The 25,278-nt window shown below is 37.1% G+C and overlaps 1 protein-coding gene across 1 annotated transcript in view; it reads left to right on the plus strand.

Annotated features, from left to right (window-relative positions):
- KHDRBS2 (KH RNA binding domain containing, signal transduction associated 2) overlaps positions 1–25,278 on the plus strand; it is a gene marked incomplete at its 3' end in the record, with an annotated part of 312,078 nt that overhangs the window by 211,845 nt on the left and 74,955 nt on the right. The window lies entirely within an intron of this gene.

Raw genomic sequence — 25,278 nt, forward strand, 5'->3', positions numbered from 1 at the left:
TCTGGGTGACGCAATGTGTCTGCAGGCCTGTGCTGGGTGATGTCAGTTCATAGATTTGTTCACAGCTTAGTTTTGGATATGAGAGATCATGCTGGATAGTTCTTGGGGTGTCACAAAAGAGCAATACAGATATTCTAAAATTTTGTACTTAAAGTCAGTTTTTACTGTAACCAAGTTCCTAAGAAAACAGCTTATATCCTTTGTGAGAAAATGGGGGGCATGTTGTTGTTCCAAATCCCTTTTATTATGTATTTGTATTCAGCATTGTGTTACAGATACATAACAAATAGAAATTCAGGTAGTTTTCATGAAAGCTGATACAATGATGCATCTTTAGCCAGGAGCAGTACTAACTGTCAGCTTTTCTTACGAGGTGTTAAAGTAATTGTGCTGTGCACGTCAAAGCTTTCAAGTCATCCTCATTAACGTTTCCTCCTGGAACTATCACCATAACAACAGATACCCAAATAGGGAAGAAAGTGCTATCAAATATGATGTCTGAATTTTTTCCAGCTATGGCAAGCCCAAGAGTAAGATGAACATCTGATCTGTTCCCTAATCCTACCACCAGGGAAAGATGCACTTTTATTCAATTAATAGTCTTCCTAGAACTGAAGATAGGAAAATTAAACAGAAATTAGTCTTTGTTGTTAAATCTTCACACAGCCGTGTGTGTCTGTGGTGTAGCAACTAGATCACAGCCGCATCAAATCAGGGATGCACATTCTGTTAATTTTGAGAATCACAACTCAGCAACAGCAGCAAAAAAGGAAGGAGAAAAAAGTCCCCTCCTGTATTATTTACCTCAACACAGTTTTCATTATTAAACGAGCTAAAATTCCTGCTAAGAAGTGGAATTTCAAAAGTATACCCTTCCATGACAGACAGTATATTATTGTCTGTTAGTATCAAAATGTATGAGACCTTCCTTTCTGTGCAGATACAGAACTCTTGTAATGTAAGATTAAGATTATAATTGAATTAATTTTTTTCATTTACAGTACTAGTAAATGTCCTAGGGTATTAAACATCTTTTAGGGAGTATTTCTTGCACTTTTTGTGGATAGTAAATACATGGAAAGCAGGAGGAGAAATTGAGGCAGCGGCATTATCAAGGCTAGGAAGGCATTCAGCCAGTTCCACATATTTTTGAAATGCCTACACTCTCAGGAGCACAAAATATATATATACAATTAAAGGAGTCAGTCTAATTTGTAATACATTCGTCTGATAAACATATGTATTTGTGGGGGTTTTCCCCCTTCTTAGATAGCAACAAAAAAATGTGCTGCCTTATAGGACAAAATTCACATGTTTTGGAGCTCCTTCCATCTCCTGTGTCCTTTCAACATCTATATTCCAGAGCTAGGAGTATATGAGATTGCTATCATGCACCAGTTTGCAACGAAAATTTCTTGTCATTTTATGAAAGTTCATAAGTTCAATCTAAATTATTTCGGTATCTTATGGACTGAGACAATAACTAGAACTCTGATGCTGTGCCAGTGGAAGGAAAAGTTCACTGTCACATATCTACGTATAATATCGTAAATTATGTTTTAGGGAAAATATTTTTATTTTTGCAGAAATTAATCAACACAGTTTTTCTTTCTAAATAAACCACATAATAAATCAGATATCTGGCTGGATACTAAAAGCAAGTGGATCTATTTGTTGACCTGCAGCAAATGTGATATGTAATTGTTGTTCTTTCACACTTACTCCTACAGATGAAAAACTAATTTATAATGAATAATTTGTCCAATTTACTTCTTTTTTCTGCTTCTAAGCAACCCACAAATGTATTCGAATTTCCTTATGAGTTTATATTTTTCATTTTTGATTACAGTATTGCACACCATTTTTTTCCTACTACATGCAAGCACCATTAGTTTGATTAGTGGTACATATGAATGCCCTGTCATTGATTGTGAGTATCCATATTCTTTATTTTTCTTGTCTCTAGTGAAATACAGTTACTTAAATGTTGATCTGAAAGTGAATTCAAGAAATAGAATCAAATGGCTACAGCAGATTTTTTTAAATGTTTAGACAGCGTTTCCTGAAAAAAAATCTTTACCCATTTGCTGAGCACTACTAATCAGAGATTGTATTGACTGTTTGACCTTGAAACATCTAACTGTTCCAATCAGTTTGGATAAATATTTAAAAGTTTGGATTATCCAATATATAAATATTTTGAGGTTTCCTGATGGCCTTTCTGAGAATCCATAAAGCAGGTGTCTGAAGGTTTCTCAAGAAAAGTAAAGTCCTGTCATTGTGGTGAACATACTCATGTGCAACATTTTGAATGTCAAGCCTAGCCAGAGGGAAAAACATTTGGAACAACTTTCAGAAAAGAAGAGGGCTGGAGCTGGAAGGGGGAGTAACTTACTTCGTGCTTTTTTTTTTTACTTGCCTTTGAAGCTTGCTTTGTGTTGGGTGTAGCCTAGGTAGTATCTTACAGGAACTTCTTACCCACAGGAAGAGGAGGTACTGACATTAGAAAATACATGCAAAGGGAAAGTAGTTACTATGTGAACCTTATTCACTTCAAAAGCAGTTCATTAGGTGTGAATTTGGATGGAGAGTGTAACTGGCAGCTGCTGTGCAGCTTCTGGGATCAAGAGGGGTGGTCCTGGGTTTGTGACCTGGTGTTGTGTTTTAACCCCAGCCAACAACTAAGTCCCATGCAGGTGCTCACTTCCCTGGTGAGCTGAAGGAGAGATTCAGAAGTGTGAAAGTGAGAAAACTCTTGGGTTGAGACAAGATAGTTGTAGTGGGTTGACACTAGCTGGTTGCCAGGCACCGCAAAAGCCTCTCTATCACTCCCCTCTGCAACTGGACGCGGGAGAGAAAATATAATGAAAGGTTTATGAGTTGAAATAAAAACTAGGAGAGAAGTCACTCACCGAATACTGTCAAGGGCAAAACAGACTCTGTTTGGGTATATTAATTGAATTTATTACCAACAAAATCAGCAGGATAATGAGAAGCAAAGTAAGTCTTAAAAAGACACCTTCCCCACCGCACCCCCCCATATCCTTCCCATCTCTTCCTCCTCCCCAGGTGCAGGGAGACAGGGAATGAGGGTTACAGTCAGTTCACCACAGGTTGTTTCTGCTGCTGCTCAGGGAGAAGAGTTCTTCCCCTGCTCCAGCATGGGGTCCCTCCCACAGTCCTCCATGAACTTCTCTGACATGAGTCCATCCTATGGCAGCAGTTCTCCACAAACTGCTCCAACATGGATCACTTTTCCCCCGGGTGTAGTCCTTCAGGCACAGCCTGCTCCAGCATGGGCTCCTCTCTCCATGGGTCTTCAGGTCCCTGCCAGGAGCCTATAACAGCATAGGCCTCCCATGGGGTCACAGCCCTTGCCAGTGGTGGTTCTGTCCCAGAGCCGGCTGTCATTGGCTCTGATAAACATGGGGAGATCTTCTGGCAGCTTCTCACAGAAGCCTCCCCCGTACCCCTGCCACTATCAAAAGTTGGCCACACAAACCCAACAGAGTGGGTAGAGAGGGAGGTGGATAGAGAATTGGCTGAATGGCAGATCCCAGAGGGTTGTGATCAGTGGCACGGGGTCTAGTTGGAGGCCTGTCACTGGTGGTGTCTGCCAAGGATCAATACTGAGCCCAGTATTGTTTAAGTTATTAATCAGGACTTGAATGAAGGAGCAGAGGCCTCCTCAGCAAGTTTCCTGATGACCAATACCCCAGAAGGCTGTGCAAGCCTTCAGAAGGACCTCGACAAGCTGGAGAGATGGGCAGAGAAGAACTGTCTGAAACTCAAAAAAGGCAAATGCAGGGGTCCTGCGCCTGGGGAGGAATAATGCCAGGCACCAGCACAGGCTGGGGGTCAACTTGCTGGAAAGCAGCTCTGTGGAGAAGGACCTGAGGGTCCTCTAAAGGCTGAAGTCTTGTTGTCAACTTATGAAACAGGCAATAAGCATGACAGATTGAGATTTGAAATTTATTCAGAAATGAAGAGTACTTAAGTAGGTCTGCTGCTATTGAGGCAATAAATAATAGAATCATAGAATCATAATGGTTTGAGTTGGGACCTTACAGATCATCTAGTTTCAACCCCCATGCCATGGGCAGGGACATCTTCCACTAGACCAGGTTCCTCAAAGCCCCATCCAACCTGGCCTTCCGCACTTGTAGGGATGGGGCAACTTGACTGGGCAAAGCCAGTGTTCCACACAGTGTATTTTGATCTGAGCATCCAGACTTTTCCTCTCAAGATTAAAGCTATATTTGGAAGCTTTGCTTGATCCAAATCCAAGCCAAAATCACTGGTGCTTTCAGATCCTGTTTTGGAGGGCATTTGACTCTAGATCTGTATTTTTTCCTTATGAATCAGAAGCTAGTAATGAACTGTGCAGTGATATTTTTCTTAACATTTTTTTAGAAGCTATAGTGAGCCTTGCTAAAGGGTCTGATGTGAGTTTTGAAGTGACTTAATCACTTGTTCCCTTACACCAGAGGGAAATAATTACCAAAACAGAATACATTTGGGACTAAAATACACATGGCTTTTATATTTACCTCCACTTGCATTTTTACTCTTGGATAAAAAAGAGGACTTTTGCACAGAAAGCCATTCATCTTAATATGAATACTTAGATGAGCTTCTTGCTTCTACAAACAAATATATAATTTGTTTGCAAGAAATAGGCCAGTCTGTTGAGACACTGTGAAGCTGGTACAGCTCCTAGGTCTAGGACAGCCAGATTGAAGAGCCATTTTAAATGCAAATACTCTCTCGCCTCTCATTTCACTGATCAAACCAGCCAAGTGTAGATTCTTGTTATCTTCTGGAATAAGTGGAGAGCAGTGCTTTTACAAAGTCACTGGAAAAGAACCACACAATAAGATAGATTGTGCTTTTAATGTCATGCTGTTCTTCCTCTCATTTCAAATAATTTGATATGAAAGCAAATGCCACATGAAACTGTTTATTCTAAGACCAGTGGTTATTTACATTTTTCAGTAGTTTTCGAACAAACTGAAACATCTATGCTAATGCTTATTCAGTGCCAACCTAGACAATGAAAAGACTGACAATAAGAGGCATTTTGTCACACTTTAAGATTTTAAAAAGAATAATCAACATTTACATGTGACTGCAGTCCACAGAATTGCAGTTGCGGAGGCTTTGCTTAATAATTTAAATGGGAATTCTTAGGTCTTTTGAATCCATTCCGTCTGACATTCCTGGATGCAGATGGAAACTGTAGATAAAGACCTAAACTTCCTGTTCATGGCATGTTTGCTCCTGTGTTACTGCTTTAATAAATATGGAAAGTGAGCAATGGGTATTTTTGAAGCCTATTCCTATAATCATAGTAGGACATTGTCAATGAGAGTGAAGCCTGGACAACTAAGAAGACTTTTAAGGTTGCTCCAAACCTTAAAATAGTGAAATGTATTGGGTATAATAATAGGTAATAGGGATTGCTTTCTTTTTCTTTTTCCCCTAAACTGGTATTTTCAGGCTTTAAATGTAGCTATTTCTGTGCCTTTTCTGGGTGCAAAAAAAAATCAATGAAGAGTGTACTGAGACTAAAGATCATTTGAATAAAGCTGGAATTATAGACATGGGAATCTGCATGGCTGAACAACATATTGATTAAATATGATTGATTACCTATTTATGCCCAAGGCACTTAGAAAAAGAGCTAAACTCTATTCAGCTTGTATCTGCTGTGACTTGAAAAATCAAATTTTATTTTTAGTACAATAGCAATAAACAGGATAATGTTTATATTATCTGAACGACCCTGTCGAGGTTTAGAAGGATGCTGAGCATGGCAGCCTGATGAAGGCATAGCGGATTTATTCAGATGTTGGAGAATTTTGTCCATGGAAAGTATAAATATATTTATTGTGAAAAAATCCAGAAACATAAATAGACAGTTAAAGTAATGGCAAGTTTTTAATGTTTTTCTAAGAGCAGAATCCACAGTCACCGCTAAATCTTCGGTGTCCGGGAGTTTTTTGTTTACCTGTGCAAACTGAAGTTTGGATCTTATTCTGAAAGATCTTAGTCTGAATAAATAAGGCTTGCCTCATGAAACCAGAAGAACTGTCCTGAGAGCAGTGCAGCAATAAAAGTGAATACTGCTTTCAGGCTCATCACCGCTATGAATGGCTCACATATTGATAGTGAGGTCTAAATCAGACTCTATTATGTTATTTTCTTGATTTGAATTGTTTTGATTGTCATAATCATAGTTATTCAATGGACTAAACACTAATAAAATACATAAAACCCTTACTTCTATGTATTAATGTTGCAGAAATATTTTTTGTGGAGGATAAGTTCTTCTGTCATCCCCTTCATGTTGTCCTTACTTGGCAGAAATAATTCTCTACTTGACAAGAGTTACCAAGTTTTCAGATGAAAATTATTTTCTATGCTAGAGAGAGTATAAAGGAAAATGCTGATGCAGCTGTACATGTTTTAGTGTTATAAATTATGTTAATACAAGTACAATGTAATAAATATTTATATTTTTTAGAGAGATCTAAGTGAAGGGCATCTCTCAATTGATGATCCAGCCTGCATATGGTCTTTAAATATTCACAGTGTATGCAGTTGTATTCATAAGATCCTACATAAAAAATATATGCAGTGTTATCCACAGAGCCAAATTTGTCGGCATCATGCAATGCACCATTTGATCATTGAACAATGTGATTGTTCAGGAGCCTGTTACCAAAAGTACATGTCTGCTGTCACTTAGCTCAGTCACAGCTTGTCACTTGAGTATTTTTCTGATAGTCTAGATTGGTGCAAAATAACTCTACAGGCATTTGCAGGCTAAACATGATCAGGTGTCTGTATCTCCACCCATGTTATCCTTTCCCAATAGACTGCAAAGCAAAAAAAAATTTTTTTTTAAAGTTTCTTAACCAGATTCAGTCCACTGAGGTACTAAAAAACAAAGAATTTTGGACTTCAAGGTTTATCAGTTCCAGGGGAGACAGACACATCTGCACTCAGTAAGTGCAGAGACTTCAGCTGTGCCAGACAAGTACAGAAGACTTGAGCTCTGTTTTTGGGAAGGGCTCTGGAGAGTAAGAGGCCATGGCACTTAACATTATCACACCAACATTCCCTTCAGCATACCGGTTGTACTTGTGATTTTCAGTCTAGCCTTTTGGTGAACTCAGATGAGTGACTTTTTATTAAAGTAGATATACAGAGTGCTCCTTATATCGATAGATTCCATGTACAGATGACAGAGAACTTCTAGTTTGTGTATTATGATTATTTATTAAGAATTTGCATTGTAGCTAAAATTTAAGCGTGATTAATGTAGTAAAATGCACTGTTTAGGAACTGTTTCATCTTAATTGAAAAGTTACATGGGTTGTTAGAAAATAGTATTTGAGTTTTACTGGAATTTTAGGGCCATGTATTTAAAAACCACTTCCTGCTGCTGGAAGAGTTCATCTGTTTTTCTCGTTGGTACATTTGTGATATTGTCATCTTGCAAAAAATACGTGTGCATGAAGCAATTGCACTTAAAATAAAGTACAAATATTACAGACTACAGTTCAGTTTCATTCACTGGTTGAGGGCCTTTTAGCTAGTTGCCTATATCCATACACTTACTGCTTATTCAGGATAATGGAAGAAGAGAAAATGTATCTGGTAAAATAAAAGGCCTGAAATGAAGCCTTATATGCCTGTAACTTTTTTTCTCCTCATTGTATTCGTTACATTTGCAGCTCTCAATTTCAGTTATATATAGGAAGAAAAAGGTTTGTGCTGGATGAATTATCTCATGGATTGGGCACTAAACCACCTCTCTAGCAACATGCCTGTTCTTTTTGAGTATTTGAGGAAGGCTCAAGTATACATGTGAGCTTTTATTTTCATAGATCTAGGAATGTATATGTACCCTGAGTGTATATTGTTATAGACAAAGCTGATTCAAGCTGTGCCTAGAACACAGGATATCTGCTGATACACAACAGCCTCTTCCCCAGCAGCAGCATGTGAGTGTCCTGTTATCTATTGCTTTTGGAAGGAGGAGGTTTTCAACTCCAACTGTCCCAGTATTTCCAGTAAATCTTTGTGTGAATATTAAAGATAATGTGCTTACACTCTGATACAGATATGTGTGTAAATTACACATATATATATATATATATATATATAAAATCTATAGCTACGTCACAGAAAAATATGGTCCATTTCTTCCATCTGTTTATAACAACTTGATGCTGCACAGAGATCCTCTACAGCAAGCAACCTGCATGAGGAGCTATGTAAGGAATCAGTCTGAAGGATCAGCAACATAAAATTTAAAGCATTTTTGTTCTTTCCTAACAATACAATTTGGGGGAAAAAATGTAAATATAGAAAGGAAGAAAAGATACAAGCGAGTGTCCTAAAGGAATAAGTTAAAAGAATAGTTTTACTTGTGCAATCAGATGGACTGGATGAAGGACACTCTTCTTTTGTTTAGCAATGGTGGTAATAAAGTGACTGGAATATTCATAGGAATACCTCTGTCATATAGGTAGACCAATGTACTTCTCAAATATGCTCATTTTTAAAGCAATTTGATCAGTTGTATTTTATCAAAGGTGCAGACTTAGTGTAACTCTTTAAACTGCAGCAAAAATGTGAAAATTGATTTTGTTATGAAACAGTATCTTGAGTTTGACCTACAGGACTCTTAGAGAGTGCAACAGTCGCTAGAAGAGGGAGATGCAGTATAAAAGCTCCAGGACAATAAAGTAAAAGACTAAAGATGAAAAATGTTCTTTCTCCATACTGACCTGTTTTTTTCATTATGAAATTATGGTTGCCTGCATTTTAATAACTTTTGCAATCACTGTAAGTGCTGTTACTCATAGATACTTATGTTGTTTTGTAGCTCTTGTTATGGCGTAAAAATCTGTGGAGTGCCACATATGAAATCATAGAGTGCAGTAGGGGGTTTATATTATTAAAATTATGTAAGTATGTGAAATTATATAAGTAAATGCTTCTTAAATAGCAGGATCATAAGAACACAAGGACCCAAGCATGACCCTGTACTACTTTATTCAGTAACATTAAACTGCATTTAAATATTTCTTAAAATCAGTATATCTGTGCAAGTGGAGTACATAACATTATGTGTAAGTTCCTAAGAAGGTGTTTGAGTTGTAGCTTTGGTGTTCATACTACCCTTCAACTCTTTCTGGGCCAGTTACTGAGGTTCTGTAATGAAAATACTAATAAATCATTAGATAATATACTAACATGAATTCTTTTCATCACACAGTGTCTGTCAGATGCAATTTAAGTCTAAATGGGGACACAGAAGCCTAAAGGTCAGAAACTCCATATCGTGTTATCTTTTATTTGGATTTTCCAGTCCCTTAATATTGTCTCTAACTGTACAGTCTTGCGACTTCCGACATCTAAATTTTTCGAAAGCTGAAGTGAAAAGAAAAAAATCAAACAACCAGATATACCAAAACTGAGTCTTATTTGGGGCAAATATATAAAATTATGTACTATACTGGAGTATTTTAATATTTATTTTCATATTTTAGTTTCTTTTACTATGTATGAGTATCACACTACTTTTCCCAGTTCCTTTTCTCAGTTCTTTTTTTTTTCTTCCCAGAAAACCTCAAAAAATTATGTTATGAACACTACATACTAATCTTTCTGAGGACTAAACTGTAAAACAAGCAAGAATACATTTGAACAGTGCATATTTGGGTATTGTAAAAATAAATTGTCCAAGTCTGATGCTGCACCATTTTACTCAAGACTGAGCTCTACAATGTCATGTAGCCCATGAACTTGTCTTTATGAAGACTTTGCAGGTGTGTACCACTCCTCACACGTGCTGCAGCAGGAAGTTTTCTGAAAAAATAATGTATTTAAAAGAAAATACTTTGGAATTCAAACTATATTTCTTTTCTATTTTACCAATCAAGTGCCATCAATCATTCTACTTCTTTGGACAAACACTTCTTGCAAAATTTAACTGACATGCAAAATTAAGATGTATTAAGATTTGAAACAAATCTTTTTTAAGAGTAGATAGTTCCCTTTGTATTACCTGTTTACAAAAAAAAATTAAGAATTAGTCTTGGTTTACTTTGCTTTGCTTTTCTTGCCAAAACTGTTCATATATGTGAAAGCTTAACAGGCTATTTTAATTTCATTTAGCTATAAATGACAGTGAAAGAATAAGTGCTTATAAATGAAAATTAGTTTTGGAAATTGAGGTTTCTGACTACTTTGACACAACTGCACCAGTTACACAGATAATATGAAAATAAAGAAAAAAATATTATAAACAAGTCAAGTTTGTGTAAATCAGGCTGTAGGGGACATGCAGATGGGACCTGTGTTTCATTGATAGTTAAATTTTGCCAAAATAAAGTGTGGACACTGCAGCTCAGAGAATGGGAAAAATAAGAAAAAACAGAGAATTACTGAAGTGCAGTTTTTGAGCCAGAGTGCATCTATCAAATAAATTAGAAGCTGAAGAACTTCGGTCATTTTTCACTTTCCTTGAACAGCCATTTTACTTTCTTGCAAGGCCACCTTTCATGCAAACGCCCTAAACAAATAAATCCAAAAAGCCATTTGGAGCTTTTCTAACTTACTACTTTTGAGGTGCCTATTACATGTTGCCATTTTGTAAAAAGCAACAAAAGTGGCTTGTGTGTGCTAAACATAGCACAAGCAGGGAAAAAAAGGTAACTTTCATTGAGTTTTATTCATTTCACTCAGGTTTCAATTGTTATTTTCTAAGGGGTAAAAAGACTCCCATGCAAGTGATTTGTCTTGTATTTGCATGGTCTTACTGTGTACAATTGTGATGTATATTTACAAGTGAGGTTACTGCATTTGTAGCTGTAGCCAAGAACTCTGCGGCTGAATCAGTGCTTGGAGTCATAGAATGATAGAATCATCAAGGTTGGAAAAGACCTCCAAGGTCATCAAATTCAATCTTTGACCAAACACCACCTGGTCAATTGAATCATAGCATTAAGTGCCATGTTCAGCCATGTCTTGAACACACTCCACCACTTTCCTGAGCAGCCCCTTGCAGTGCTTGACAACCCTTCCATTATGTGAACTGTTTCTGTTTGCATGCACAGTGCAGTATGAAGGGAAGTGAGAGTGTTTTCCTTGGGTAGAATCTGTTGCAGTCCAGTGTTGCGGTATCCCCTTGAGTAGGGAGCATCAGGAATGAAGCAGAGGAGAAACTATAAGTCAGTGTGTCACATCTTGGATGAATGAAATCCTGGATTAAAAAAAAGAGTGAAGGCACTACTTTTATTCTACTCTTCTGGATTCTTTTTAAAAGACTCAGTCTCTTGCAGAATGTCTACAGAAGTAACGTGCATACCTCTCCACTACAGCAGGCTGAGTTCTGAGAGCAGGACTTGCCTTCCTGCAACGCAAGCAATGGCACCTAAGTCTTGGAGAGGATCAAGGTTCATTCAATGCTTGTTTTTCATCCTTTCCAAGAGGACAGCTGAAGGGTACTAAACAGTACAGCACTGTGGGTACCATTCTTAATTGTCTAAGTTTTCTTGTATATCTTTCAAGAAAGTGCATCCATCTTGGATGTAATTAAGTCCTGTATGTTTCCTTTGTTTATCCAGGATCCAATAATTTAAGATCCTAAATTACAAAATTTGCAAACAAAGTAGGCTTCTAAGTCCTTAAATTACTTCTGAACAGATGACTTCAGTTATAAATAACTTAGATTATTTTTGACACACTATTCATTTTGTAGAAAACTTACAGGGGAGTGGGGGGGGGGGTAATTATTTGAGCTCTTTAAAAAAAATCCTACCTATCTGTTTTGACAAAGTCTATGACCTTTCTAGGAGGAAAAAGGCAATACTGTTTTGATAGTCCTTGACTGAATGAGGATGTTGTTGAGGTGAAATTCAATTTTGAAAGAAAAGACTTTTAAAGGCCCTACTTTCTTTCCTCAGGACCTCAGTAGTTGTGTACAGAGTACACAGTCATTTGTTGTTTGTGTTGGAGGAAGGGAATTGGTACAAAGAAGTAAGCTTCCACTCTGTTTGGAAAATGCCCGCTCATCCATCCTTGATCAGGATATTGGAGGATAAGCAAACAGGTCCCTGAGTAAAGTCTGAGAAACCGTTTAACATTCTGTAGAGCAGAAATAATTAATGAATGCTGGAAGCTGTCAAAATAAACTTCCCAGGTTCAGTAACATGAGGCTTTTCCCTCCCTATTTTGGGGATAATCTCACTGAACATTTCCATTAGAGCTGTGTATCTGTGTTGCCACAGTAAGTATGAGTGTACAAATTTGTATGACTTAGGTGTTGAGTAGCTGTGATATAAAACTAGAATATTATTTTGGGGAGGAAATTATCTTCAAGAATTTTTCATATATTCTCCATCCTCTCAAAATGATGCCTGCTGACATAATAATTTGTTTTGTTAAGAACACCGTAGCTCTTCTAAAGGTGCTGGTTAATTTTACACGGTAAGTTCTGTTACTGTAGGTTGTATTCTTGAACTGTCCTGAGATGTGCTGACCTTCTTAAAAAGATAAAATGAAAAATCTAAGGATATAGTTTGTTTCTAAGTTCAAAGCATTATGAACCAAATGCTTATTTGTTTCTTGACATCTGCCTGATGCAGCCTAGAACTTTATGGTTGCTTTATAATTTCCTTATTAAGGAAAAAAAATTCTGAAGGTCACTGTAAAAAATTCGGAAAAGAAAGAAAATGTTGCTGTAGCTTAATTCATCCACTGAGAGGAAGAGAATACAGAGGTAAAGAAAATGAACACTAAATTAACAAAACCATCAGGATTCTCAGGGTTGTTGTCTAATCATCGTAGTGCTTAAGACTGTATTTATATATATTATCTATTTGGCTCTTGGTGATAAGGTTAGTCACATTTTCTGTTGGCAGGTGGTCATGTAGGTCTGATTTCATCTCCTGAGTGGAGTTCAGAAGTGTAAACAATGTAATAAAGCAAAAAATCCATGAGTTAATCACTGTTAATCCAAAGTGGCTATTCTGAAAAAATAAGAAAAGTGAGAACAATTGTATTCTGGCTATTTCCAAGGAAATTACTGCTGGGTGGGCTGAAGCAGGCTTTGGTACCGAGGTACTTCTAGTTGGGCCACCCAGCAAATGATCAAGAATGTTGCTGTGTCATCTTACTCTTCTCAGCAATAGGCTTAAAGGCCTTAAGAACCTCTGAGAGCAGCAGTAACAAGTTTCAAGCTTGATGATCAAGAAGGAGTTAATGCGAAGCAGATACATTTTTTCCAAGGATGGAATTAGAAAAACAGTGGGATGAAGCTCCAAGATGTTGCTGATGTTACTCTGGTAGGTAGCTGGAGGTCAAGAGAAGGGGGGATCTCTTTTACTCCATATAGGCTGAGGCTGCAATAGAAGCCATAAATTTCAAAGTAACATTTCAGTGTGTGCCAAGCAGGAAAGGACTTGTCCCAGGACTGTGGTGCAACCTGCTCTTTCAACAAGATTGTTGAGTAGACTCAGTTAACAAGGGCAGGGTATCTCTGTCAGACAAAGCAGAAAATGCAATAATTGACAAAATGTTTGTACAATCCAGCTGTGATGACTTTATTTATTTATTTTAATTGGTACAGTTGCTTCCAGGATTTTAGATTAGCAGTTTAGATTTAAATATGCCTAAAGCAAATCACAAAAGACAAATTGACTTTGGATTTGAGTTGTTTGCCCTTTATAGTCCTTGGAGGAGTACAAGTACAGATAAATGCCCAACAAAAAGCCTTGTTTAAATTTTATTAAGCAGCTGTTGAAGACACAGGAGCTATCCTTTACCAGTCCTGGAGAAAAAACCTCATCACTGGTAATCTTTCAACTAAGAAGCTTTTTGAGCAAAACAGGAATGTAAAGATTATTCCAAAGGGTGCTGGCCACTGTCTGAGTTGCCCTTGTGATTTACAGCCACAATACAATTCCCTGCATGAATTTCAGGACATAACAATCTGTCAGTTCTCGAAGCTATAAAGTCATGCCTTGGAGATAACTGAGCCAGTCTCACAGTGACAGTCATTTCAGAACATGACTGTAATTTCTTTCCTTAATAATAAAATGGTGTTGTGGTTTGGAACGTCATGCTTCAGGTGTAAGACTAATAATCCTATTAAACTAGAAATTGTAAGATACTGTAGGTACTAATCTAGACTGAAATAATATGTCAGATCCTTTTCAAAGTAAATAAATAGGAACTGAAAAAGGCCCATAAACAACTTGGAAAGTAAATGAAATAAATGAAATAATGAATAACAAAATTATTTAATGAGATGCTAAAATGTTCACAATATTTTTTAGTAAGATATATGGGGAACCAGAGAATTTCAACCATCTTCCGTTGTGAAATGCTATGATTTTATTCACTTGTGTTTATCTAAGATTCCAGAGTTTTTTAATAGTGTACAGCTATGAGACATAAGCACACATTGTTCTCTGAAAGAGTTTCCACAAACTTGAGTTTCCACTCAAGAGTTTCCACTGTAGGAATTTTCTCTAGTGGTATGTTGGTCCTTTAAGTCATCAGCATGGGGACTGAGCACCATAAGTAAGCATATTAAATGAGACTAATTCTTTTAGATAGAAGTCCTTTGTTCCATTAAGGATGAACATAATTTAAACTAGTTGCATCTGAGCTAGAACTTGTTTATATTTAAAGAAATTAGTAAGTTTTGACTGCACTGAGAGGGAAAGAAAGATACTGAAGCTCACTTCATCATCTCTGGCTGCTCCCTGAAGAGGTTCTGTCTCAGGAATAGGGCAAGGTTCACTTGTGGTTTACAGTGCACTACCAGACCCTGCATGAAAGTCATGACTTAATGGTGGGTTGATGCTAGAGGCTGCAAGGCTTTAATTCCTCGTGAAAATTCTGTTCTTTCTGATAATGGAAGTTTGCAGCCCAGCCTCTGATCAGGAGGTCTTTGAAAATTTTCAGTTCAGTCAGCATCTGGAATAAGAAAATCAGCAGCTTCAAGGCTCTCTCTAGAGAGAAAGAGAGCTATAATGTATGCACAGGAATGAGGACTTAGATACTGCATGTGGCACTAGTCAGATTTTGGTAAGAACCAGTGGTGCAGATAATCCACCATTATGGCATTGTAGTGTGGTGTTCAGGCATGTTCTCTCACCCTGTTTAGATGTATAGTGAATACATAGGTGGGGAAGCTCAGAAACTATGAAATTCTCAACTAGACACATTCAGAGTATACTGATGTCTATGAGCAGGATGTTTGAAAGTATCAGATACATTTGTAATTGTCTTTAACCAAGCCACAAGAAGTTCTTACAGAAGAATAAATTCTATTGAACTTTGCATTTTGAGAAAGATGGGTTTTTAATAAAAGCTGTTGCACACAAAGTAGGTGGGAATGCAATGAAAATATATTTAGATCTCTGTTCACAACTTGTCTTAATATTGTCTAATCACTGAGATGCTTCCTGCACACCTGCACCTGCTGTGAGTCATATAATCTGCACATGAAAGTTATTAGCATAATGTCTGACTATTTTAAAAATGTGTTTATATTAACTGTGCAGATTTTCTTTTTGGGACAAGTAACCCCAATATGGATAATGATGCATTTGTATCTGTAATACATTTTTTTTAAAAAAAAAAGAGGATAAAACAGAAACTGAGAACTATGCGCTTGGTATTTTTCTTTGCAGCCTTACTGCTGCCATGCAACCTTTCCTTCATCGTAGATTTCTGACAGAAAAAATACAAGGGTTGCTTTTCTTCCAGTCATCCCCCATAGGTATTGCTGATTCATGCAACACACTACTATCTGTATATTGAACTTTTTGATCTTCTGGACCTGAATTTATTCTTGGTACTGCTGACATTACTAAAAAGCCATTTCATGATATGGGTGAGACAGAAAATTCAGTCATGCTCCAACACCATGTTTTCTGTTCTTCATATTTTTGTTTCATCTCCTCTGTTGTCAAGCAGAAGCATTCTACTTCAATTTATAGATGGTGCCTCTTTCAGCATATCTCATTTTTGGTGTCTTTGATCTAAGTTTTGAGAAGTGGAATATAAGATATACGATACAGAGGTCTCTTCTGAATGCCTAACGTACATCTGCAAGCTGCAGTTTGTAGGCAGTGTGTCATCACTGTCACAGTGAATGTGGTATTAAAAAGCACATTCATCTTGCCAGATGAGCCTTTTTCAGCACATAGCTAAGATATTCTAAAAATAGCTGTTGGTTTCAAAGGAGTCTACAGTGAAGAGAAAAATAGCCGGAGTACAGAGACCTCTCATATTGTGTTCTCTTAATTACCTACCCAAACCTACAGAATTAGCATTGTAGTTACCATGCATTATTTATCAAGTCATCAAAAAGCAAAGCCTGGACTAAGACAAGTACATTCTAACAAAGTGTGGACCAGGCTCTGAAAGTGGAAAGAGGAAGTGAAAGCTCACTGCTGTTAATATGTATCAGGGTCCAGTCCTTAAGGAATTATTTTGGAAGGATGCTTGGTTGAAAACTTGGTACAATCAAGAGCCAAACATCTTGCAAAAAGCAAATCCAACTCACATACATCATTTTTAGGTCTCTTAGGAACTTAACTTTAACAAAAACTCTCTTAAAGGAATCTGTTCATCAAGCACCAGGCACAAAGTTGCTTTATTCTCCTATTTTAAACGGTGATTTTGCTTTGAATTAAAGATAACACTCCCTGTCCCCTGAACTTTCATACATCCTAAATCTAAATTGAACAGAAGATTTTTTTTGTTTTGGAAAGTCTGATTACTATCAAAGTCATTAGTAAGAAAAAGTAGGTGTAGTGAATTAATAATCATTCTAATTTTAACAGAATGTTCCTGTAGAACTTTTTCTTCTTGCACTGAAATGAAAGAATTGATGTAGGTTAATCTCAACACCAGAGTTATTTAACAAACAGCCTTTCCCCAGTTGCACCACAGCTAGATGCAAAACTCCATCCTTTTCTGTATGAAAACACACAAGTATACACTCATTAAGCAATAGAAACATAATTAAAAAGTCATCTTTAATCTGTACAACAGATCCATTTTCAATTTACTTAAAAGGCACATCTGTAGCTTAAATGACATAATAAAGTAGAAAACAAAGGAAGGGAACAATGAAAATAGTGCTTAAAATATTAAAGAATAGACAGAGAATTTGAGGTTAGATCTTGGGTAGGGAAATCTTCAACAAAGAGTAGGAATCAGAATTCACATTTGGGATGTCAGAATCTTCAGGATTTGCCCCAGACTTAAACCTCCTCGTATTTCAGTCAATACTACAACAGCCCAGTAAATGAGTTATTAAAAGGAAAAATGTAGGAGAAAAAGGGGGGTTTTTTATCAGTCATTTTGGCATGTTTCTCTAATACTGGTAAAGGTATTTTATTTATATTCTAAAGGTCATTTATATAAGAAACACTTGCTCCCAAAACACTTAGTATTCCATACAGACTTATCATGCAGTTGTTTCAAATCACATTAGGTTGCATAAACTTTTCTGCAGTGTAATGAAATGGAAAAAAAATTACAGATGCAGTGCATCAGATTAGTTTCACAAGAACAGTATTTATATCTTGCAAGCAATGACATATGCTGAGAGTGATACTCTTTCCAGCTTGCAAGTCAGAACTGTTTTATCCTGAGAATTATTCTGTTTTCTAAAACTGTAGCAAACAGATATTTCAGGAAGGGAACAGTTGCAAGACTATCTTAGACTGGTTTTGCATCCATGCAAATTATACATTCACTGATAATTAAAGTGTTTTGAAAGAGAATTGGCAAGAATAAACCTCCAGACTATACCGTTTTCTAGGATCTGAAAGGAAATTGCTAGAAAACATCTTGAGCAGGCAGTGGACCAGCTTTTTTAATTTTGGATTTGAATTGGTACAAGTGTACTGAATCTGATTTAGAAAACAGGAAGAACCTCAATGAAAACTTGCAGCAAAAAGGGAAAAGAGATGTGAGGAAGCAATAAAAATAAGATAGAGAAAGCAGATGATTAAAGCAAGCAAGGGCAGCAAACCTGAATTTTCAAAGAAAAAGGTAAAGATGGTGATGAAATAAAGGAATGCAGTCTAAGGAAAGACAGAAGAACTTGGAGCAGTGGAATAACATGCCTCAGTGAAACAGAGCTTAAAATCCCAGCTGAGAGAAGGAGAACAAAGCAATAAGCCCTGCTAAACCTGGGCTAAGAGAAAAGGATTACTCATAAAGAGGAGAAAAGAGAATGAAAATAATGGAGTGGACAAGAGACAGAAGAGGAGAACATGAGAGAAGGTGTTGGGAGTATAGCAAAATAAGAAATGACAGACATGGAAAGACCCTGAATTCTTCCAATTCCAAATAAAATTCAGTGGGCACCAAAAGACTTAACAGGCTGGAGAATCATGCCTGAAGAAAGGGGATTTTATTATTGTATCTGATTCTCCCCCTCCATTCTCTGTGGGTTTTGGTAGTTCTTGCATTGTTGCCTTGTCAGTCTAGGACACGTCAGGACTGACTGTGTGCTTTTCTTCAGTTGTCTGCAATGTCCAGCAGTTTCTCGCATGGTTGTCCCGTTAGCTTAACCACAGGGCAGAACTGGCCATGTGTCCTTGTGCTGTGAGACATATTCACAGCTGAACAAGACTGGTCAGTTGTCCATAATAGATAATACATGTCACCACTTCTCTGAATGTGTATTTCTGAAGTTTTTGAAGCTGAGTGGTTCAGTCAACCTGATGCATTGCAGGAAGTCTCCTAACAGCCAACACCTTGCTGGATTAGGTCTTGTATGCCTGCAAAATTGAAGCCATGGCATATTAGGAAGTTGGACATCTTTCTCTGCATCTATTTCACACCAGTAAACACCAGAAAAATCCCAAATTGGATTTTTCTCAAAATTTAAAAATTAAACAAGCAGACCTTCACATTTTATGTGATACTCATTTCTATTGTTAGAAATACCATGAAATTCTTCCTCTGGAGACATAGCTTTTGGGCTGAGGACAGCATTTTATCTAGGATTATTAGCAAATAATTGTTCATTCAGCTTCAGAAATTTTGGATTATTTTCCTGAAATATTTTACTAGGCTATTCTTTTTTCCATTAGTTCTATCTCCTATCAAATTTTAAGAATACATTCTTTTGTGAGATTACAACCTATGATGTTAACAGGAATGAGATGCTCACTTTTTAACTTGCCACCAGGCAACAGTTTAGACTATCCATTCACTTAAACCTATTTGGCTATGACTATTTTGAGTAGCCAGATCTAGTTCTTTCTCAAAACATACCAGTTTCTTGAAAAACTTGATTCCTCTTGGGCTCAAACTGTAGTACTATCTGTGGCCACTATCCTACAAATTGTTGGGCCTGACTGGCCTTTTTTTAAAAGAGCTTCAATCACATACTTAAAACTGGCATAATAATGTAGGTTGACCTTCAGATATATTTCTCTGGTACAAGAAAGTGCAATGGATGAACATGCTTGTTTACTTGTTTTTTTAAACTCTGTGAAGGTGGTTGGTGGGATTTGGAAAGTACCCATTGGTGCTTGTCACATGAATTGGCCATAATTCCTGGCCTTTGTACTTAATGTCCTAAATATATTCATTATGCACTAACCATTCATGTGGGATTTATTGGTCTGTTACAAAATGTTGAAAACTTCATGTGCAGTCTCTGATTCTCATTTATCAAGCGTGTCATCCTGCCACTTTGAACAGTAACCACTTGATGTTAAAATGGTTTTTGTTCTGTTCTTCAAGCCAATATCCAAGATCAATTTATGACTGTAATGTGGGAGGCAGCTTGCAGAAACTTGCTGGATTTTATGACATCTTTATTGATGTAAGTGGCACAGCTATTATCTGGACTGTTCAACTTCTGCTACAGAGGTATAATGCAGACACAAAAATGCAAATGAAAGAATGTAAAGGATAAAACAAAGCTGTGTTAGTGAGATTCAAGGTAAGACAAGAAGGGTTGTAAACATCTTCCTCCTTCCCAAACAGTTCTAATATTAGTTATCCTACCAAATCCCTAGGCATGCAAATAACCTTTGAAATGCTTTGAACAATTAACAGTTTTATTCTTTTATGTGCAATTTAGCCCTTGGAGTATCATTTACTGCTAGGAGCACTTTACCCTTGCTAACATCTCCCTTTTTTTTCCAGTTAAGTGTACCAACCAGCAGTAGGAGTGGCAAAACAAAACAGCACTAGAGAAAGATAAGTGGGGACTTACCTGCCATTCTGCTGGGCTCAGTTTTAACACTTACTTTCAATACTAAATTTTTTTATCTGAACTTGCAAATTCTATTTGGATGTGGTTGCATGTGTTTAAGTTCTGGAGCTTTTGAGCCAGTAGGAGAATATTCTGCCTGTGCTTTTGAGCCGTCTGAAGCCCTATGGCAGTGTTGAAACAGCATTGCACTAAACCTCATCTGAATGTATGCTACTGAGCCAGATCCAGGTATCCTCACACTTTTTGTTGACTTTGCATTTACTTTCAAAAGGTCATCTAATCAAATGCATAGGAGGGAATAAATAAAAAAAAATTTAAAAAAAAATTTTAAAAAAATCCTTCTCAACAAAGTTCTTCATTTTCCCCTGCAGGATTTAAGGAAGGTAGTGACTCATACTCCAAAATATGTATGGAAACACACGAAGGTATTCAGTCATTGAAATAATATTGAGCAGTCCACCACATTTCTGATAATGGTCTAGTATGCATTAAACTGAGGACAATAATGTGTGGCAAGTACCAGCTGCTAGAGTAGCTGGGATAAAGACTAGTTTGTCCCATGAATCATCAGCACTATAGTAATCTGAAAGAGTAAAAACCTAGTACATTTTTATTGCTAGAGAAAAGAGGATTATGTTCCGGCCCTTGAAGAATTTCAGGAGGAGGCAGACTGAGGAATTGATGATTCTTACTACATTTTGTGTAGGTGTAAGGATGAAGGCAAATTTTTGCAGAATGGAGGGAACACATATAAATGGTGAGAGAAGTTCAAAGTCCATCTGTTGTGCAGTAAATTAGCTACATTTCACGTGATTTTTTAAACTAGCAGGTAAAGAAAAGGTGACATTCTTAGGCTCATACACAGACTGAAGCATACACCAGTAACATCAGAGTAATTCCTGAGAAAGTCTGGCACTAACAAGGAAACAAATAAGGTCACAGGGGCACATTTAGAAAATGTGAGAGTTGTCTGGTACCTAGGGTAGTCAGAGGAGAATCCTGGCTAGTAACAACAGTGACCAAAGCAATACTTTACACTATCATTTTTTCTTCTGAAAAGTATCAAATCATGTCATCTTTTAAAAGATTGTTTATTTTCAGATAGCTATGGCTAACTTAGTGTCATGAATTTTTGGGGGGGGTTTTGTCATTGAACACCAAAATGTAAAAGCCTCAAAATAAATCTCTGCATTAGATGAAATGTTATTCCACAAGTTCACATTAATTTAATTACATGTTGTTGTCACAGAAAGGTGCTGTTTTTCAGAGTTATCCAAAAATGAAATTAGGCATGCTGTCACATTTGTTATTTCATTATTTAATTATTGCTAATTTAAGTAAGAATGTGTTACATTTCCAAAGGAAATTGATATAATTTCCTTTATTGCAGTATCTCATCAGCAACAGGACAGATTTACATGCTGGGCTTTTTTTTCCTTCTCCAGAACATTTGCATTCTATTTGCATTCTTTCCTTAATTTCCCTAAGACAACTGGAAGATATCCAGACTATAGTTTAAATTGCAGTTCCAGTCATTTTAGATTAGCTCTTCATTTTTAAAATTAAGTCCCTAAATTGTATCCCAAATGCCTTTAAGTGGAAAAATCCTCCTTATTCAAAACACACTGTGTCTGGATAAGCCCAAGTGTTTTACCAAGTACCTACTGCTTGTTTGTAAGCGATCAAAGGAAAGAAAGGTGTGTGCATGTTTTATTAGAGGACTGTGCTTGATTGTGGGGGCGTCCCACAGTGGTTTAGACCTGGCTTGCTGTGGTTTAAATTAGCTCAGTGCACTTAGAAAATGAGTTGCAGTTTAACTGACAAGCTAGTGCTGTTGTTGGACTGAGGTTCTTAAACGTCTTATATTTCTCAGCAGATTTGATCTGTTATTTTTTTCACGGTTTATGCTAAAACACATGTAACTATAACATGTTAGGTAGGCTGAGATTGATCTTATGGCAGTGTAAAATTTATCTGTCTGGTACAGCTTCATAGCACATACCTTTTACATTTTTTTTAGATTAAAAACAAAAATTCCAACTTCAGGTTTTCAAATTGTTCCAGAAGGCTGTGAAGATTTTTCGTAGAAATTGTTTATGCTGTTTCCAGAACTTCCTTTCATTCAGATGTTTTTGAGAAAAACGTATTGCATTCAGTTTTAAATTATGTTTAAGAGATTTTAAAATCATATCAATAGAAAGGGTTTTAACTTCATGAGGGTCCCTAACCACTCCTTCATTCTTGGGTCTTCCTAGAGGCAGTACATGGAAGATACTGAAGACAATAGGCTTTATTTTCACCAGAGGATGTCTTTGTCTAGAGGATGACATCCTTCCTGTCACCAGAAGTCCCAGCCCCTCAGCAGTTGCTGTTGCTCAGAGCCCTTTCACACAGGCACACACTGACAGACACGCACTGCTCTGCAGTCCCTCCAGGGACACACTGCCCTCCAGGAGCTGGATGCGCCCTCCTGGGACGGGAGGAGCTGGGCAGGGTGGCATCTGAGCTGTCCCACCTGCCATCATCTTCTTGTGCTGCTTTGCCAGCATGCAGAGGAGCATTTTATCTCATCACGTATCAGTACGTATTAGGGCAATTAAACAGACATGCAACACTTTCATTCATTTGCTTGCATTTTACAATATGCTAGAAAAATGTCTCGGGCAGCTAAGGAAAACCCAGCAGTAACCAACTTACTTTTCAACATGGATTTCATGGGGAAAATGAGTAAGCAATAGCTGCTACTTTCCGTGGTCAATTCATTTGGATTGTGATAGGTGGCAAAATAAGAGTTCTCTGCAGTATAGGAGAAAGAAGAATAATCACCATTTAGGGTTAATTCTAGCAAGGAAGACAACATAATAGTTTTAGATGTGAGGGAAGCTAGAAGCACATAAGTTGAGGGACTTTGTTATGCAGCTTATAGTAAAAGGACAGTTGTTTTCCTCTCATAGCACTAAGAATGGAATCATAATGACTTAGCATTGTTTAAAGCTAGTAAACTGCAACTGTAAATCAGCAAATTAGCTAATGATTGCCTCTGGGTAGTGGTACATAATGAAAAACAAATGAGGAAAGGTACTCATGCATTGCACTTTGTAGCTACTGGAAAAATTGAAGTTCTATCTTCATAAAAATACTGTTAAAGGGATGTTATGAAGGGCTGTGCCCTGGCAGCAGAACAATTACTGCTTCAAATGAGTATGTTTTTTAATAAATGCTGCTATAGCGAGTCTGCAATTCAGTGCTAGCACTTTTCATGGTGTAACTGAGAGGTTGTTTCTGCAGTGGGAATCTGTGAAGCAGAATACTGTATTTCCAGCCCTTTCTAGAGAGTGCCAACCTCAAGTACTAGAAATACACATAACTAAATAACCAAATAACGTCACAGAGTGATATCACTATGCCAGTAATCTTCAGTGCAGAAACAGTAATGGTAAGCAAGACCTCAGAGCTTTCAAACCATAAATTGATTTATTGCCATTTTTAATAAAATAAATATATAATCATAACAAAGCAATAACATTCTGATCTCTTGACCCGTTAGGCTTCTACTTGTACAGTTCCCGAAACTTGCACAATGATTCTTCAGTTCCCATGTTGCTTGTGCTCAGCATCTTACTGTGGTTTTTCTTCCAAATTGCATTATTTTTAGTAACTTGGCTGTATTTAATTGTCCATTCGTAAGTAAAATTTGTTTCTTTGCTGTTTAACATTTCCTAGAGAAGAGCTGCAGCTGAGATGCCTTGTATCTTTTTTGTCACAACATGCCTAACAACATTTTTTACATTGAGATGTCTATTTGTTTGCAGTACACCATGCACACTAATCAAGGGTCTGATCAGATTTACATTTCTTTATATCAATATGGGATAAGTGTGATGATGATCAGCTCACTCAGGTAAGGTGGAGTCCACACACACATGTAATGGTGTTATTTTGGCTTGTTGCTTCTACCGTAAATTATTGATAATTTCTATTTTGATAGATAATGACCAGTATTTTTAAATGCCATAGGAAAGGTATGGTTAGCTCCATGGAATTCAGAGGAGATACTGAAGTTTCCATACAGAATACAAAGATGAGCATGCTAAAACAAGAAACCCCATCTAAATCACATACCCCTTCAGCACTTGGGAACCACTCTTTCTAGCAAGACTTTCCTTCATTTTAGTGTCTGTAGCCCTAACTGTAGGCACCTCAAACCCACACAGGAGAGCCAGGATGGAGCACATCACACCCTTGGAGCCAGCAGCAGGAAGTGCAGAGCACTCAGAAGGTGCTGCAGATGGGACAGAGAATACCAGTGCCATACTGTACCTCTGGGATGTTTAAACCTCCCCAAGCAGGAAAGAAACACATTTTTGTGTTCTGCATCTTGCATAGAAAGTCTAAAAATTGAATTTTTAAATAAAAAATTAGTGGGATTTAGTGAAGTGGTATTCTCTGGAATCACACATTGGATTTGGGTGCTGTAGGCAAAGAATTTACCTTGTGGATTGGTTTTGGAGTTTATCATATCAGGAAGGTAACATTAAGACAAGAAACTGATTTTCAGGCATCTGATGAATTTTAGTTATGAAAACTTATATATTCCTGGCTTAGATGATACATGATAATGGCAGTTTTTAGAATTTGAGTTTTAGACAAGTATCCAAAGAGGCAGTTATGCAGACTTGTACTTCAAAGCAAGTGTAATCCTTAATGTCTTCAACCTAAGGAATTTTAAAATGTTGTGAGTCATGTTCTCCAGAAACTTCAAACCACAACTGGAAGCTGTCAAAACAGATCTGTTGCTATAAAAGGAAAAAAAAAGAAATATACAGGCTAGGGATTAGTAATCTCATGTGAGGGGCAGTGAAAAGGGGTGAAGAATCTGATACACTTGTCATTTTATACAAATATTCTGTAAGATATTTTGATCAAAAGCTTGTGTTTCTTCTACTCTCTGATATTTAGAGATCATTACTATTTGTGAAAACAGCCCTTTTTTC

The sequence above is a fragment of the Coloeus monedula genome (genome assembly GCF_965178545.1).
Source record: "Coloeus monedula genome assembly, chromosome: 2".
Lineage (NCBI taxonomy): Eukaryota > Metazoa > Chordata > Aves > Passeriformes > Corvidae > Coloeus > Coloeus monedula.